This window comes from Lepidochelys olivacea (genome assembly GCF_965140295.1).
Source record: "Lepidochelys olivacea isolate rLepOli2 genome assembly, chromosome: 1".
Lineage (NCBI taxonomy): Eukaryota > Metazoa > Chordata > Testudines > Cheloniidae > Lepidochelys > Lepidochelys olivacea.
Window position 1 is genome coordinate 141642128 of NC_140411.1, and position 2246 is coordinate 141644373.

The following is a 2246-nucleotide window of genomic DNA, read 5'->3' on the forward strand; positions in this document are numbered from 1 at the left end:
GAACAAATCCTGCCAAACCAGCTTGATTGCCTTCTTTGACAGGGTAACTGGTTTGGTGGATAGGGGGAATGTGGTGGACATAATACACTTGGACTTCAGCAAAGCTTTTGACACAGTTCCACATGATATTCTCATAAGTAAGTTGGAGAAATTCAGGCTTGGCAGAACTACCATTAAGCAGATACATGATTGGTTAAACAATTGCAAACAAAGAGGAACTATTATTGGAATGAGAAAAGGAGGACTTGTGGCACCTTAGAGACGAACAAATTTATTTGAGCATAAGCTTTTGTGAGCTACAGCTCACAAAAGCTTATGCTCAAATGAATTTGTTCGTGAGCTACAGCTCATGAAAGCTTACGCTCAAATGAATTTGTTCATCTCTAAGGTGCCACAAGTACTCCTTTTCTTTTTGTGGATACAGACTAACATGGCTGCTACTCTGAAACCTGTTATTATTGGAATGATGTCAGATTGGAGGGAGGTCTCAAGTGGTTTCCCTAGAGATCTGTTCTGGGTTTGGTATTGCTTAACATCTTTATTAATGACCTGGATATAGGAATAGAGAGCATACTGATCAAATTTTCAGATGACACAAAGCTAAGGGGGGAGGATGCGAAGACTTTGGAGGATAGAGCCAAAATTCAGAGGGATCTTGATAAATTGGAGAACTGGGCTATTGGCAACAAAATGAAATTCCACAAAGACAAATGTAAGGGAAGAAAAACCAAATGCACAAATACAGAATGGGGGAAAACTGGCTTGGCAGCTGCACAGCTGAGAAGGATCTGGGAGTTCAGGTGGATCAAAACCTCAACATGAATTATCGATGCTGTTGCAAAAAAAGCAAATGTGATTTTAGGTTGCATTAACAGAGGCACAGCATGCATGTCACAGGAAGTGATAGTACCACTCTACTCGGCACTGGTTAGGCCTCAGCAGTACTGTGACCAATTCTGGTCATCAACATACAGAAAGGATGTGGAGAAACTGGAAAGCAACAAAGGATGAAGGAGTAAATCACTAGCAACAAGCAACAAAGGATCCAGGAGGCAAGCAACAAAGATGATCAAAGGGATGGAATGCAAGCCATATGAGCAAAGTCTGAAAGAACTGGCTATGTTTAGTTTGGAAAAGAGGAGATTAAGGGGGAAACATGATAGTGGTCTTCAAATACTTGAAAGCCTGCCATACAAAAGATGAAGAAAAGTTGTTCTCTCCTGCCACAGAAGGCAGGATAAGAGGTAATCAGTTCACACAGCATAGCAGGTTTAGATTAAGTCTCAGGAAAGACATCCTAACTATAAGAACAGTAGGACAATGGAACAGACTGCCTAGGGAAGTTGTGGAAGCTCCTTCACTGGAGGTTATCAAAAGGAGGCCAGATAGCCATCTGTCTTGGACGGTTTAGACACAACAAATCCTGCATTTTGGTATGGCATTAGATTAGATGACCCTTGCAGTCCCTTCTAACTCTATGATTCTATGACAAAATAGCATATTGTCATGCCACAAACTTTGCAGTTCTCATGTCTAACTCCAATATACTTCGCTACCTTGAGCTAAAACAGATAAACCCGAATTAATACAGCAACAACACGAAAGAAGATTCTGTGTCCTTTTGCCTAAGTTTACTGAGCCACACAGACACACACACTAAGTGGTATGTAGTATAGTATTACTATTTAACTCCATAGTACAGATATCAGCCATACTGGATAGTCTAGGTACTGACAGTCAAAAGAGAAATTAACTAGAGTAGGTTGAAAAACAGAAATATTTTTCATAATTTTTTAAAATATATCCCTTTTTTGTTGAAAATTTTCAAAATCTTTCAGTCAGATCTAGCCTGAGTGGTCTTCTGGCTCGAGTCCCATTCAGGTCTTTACATTCTGCCTTCCTAACTTTCCTTTGCCGTCCCCTGCAGCGCATCCACACACCACCGCCAACCACCAGCACTGAAAGATCATGCGCCCCCGCCCCCCCATCTGAGATTTTTTTTTTTTTTTTTTTTTTGGAAACAAAAGCAAGTGAAAATAATACAGGCTGATGTTTTTAACTGGGTCTTCTCTGGCGTTGACCATTGAGGGCTTCAGCAACCAGGGCCAGAAACGTGCCTTTAACCTCCCTCCCCCTTTCCCTTCTGCTGAGAGCCCCGGCCAGGGGCAGAGGAGCGGGCGCGCGGGTGGGGGCCGGGCGCGCGCGAACGCAGGGCAAGGCGTCGGTCGGCCGCCGCGCCGCGCCGC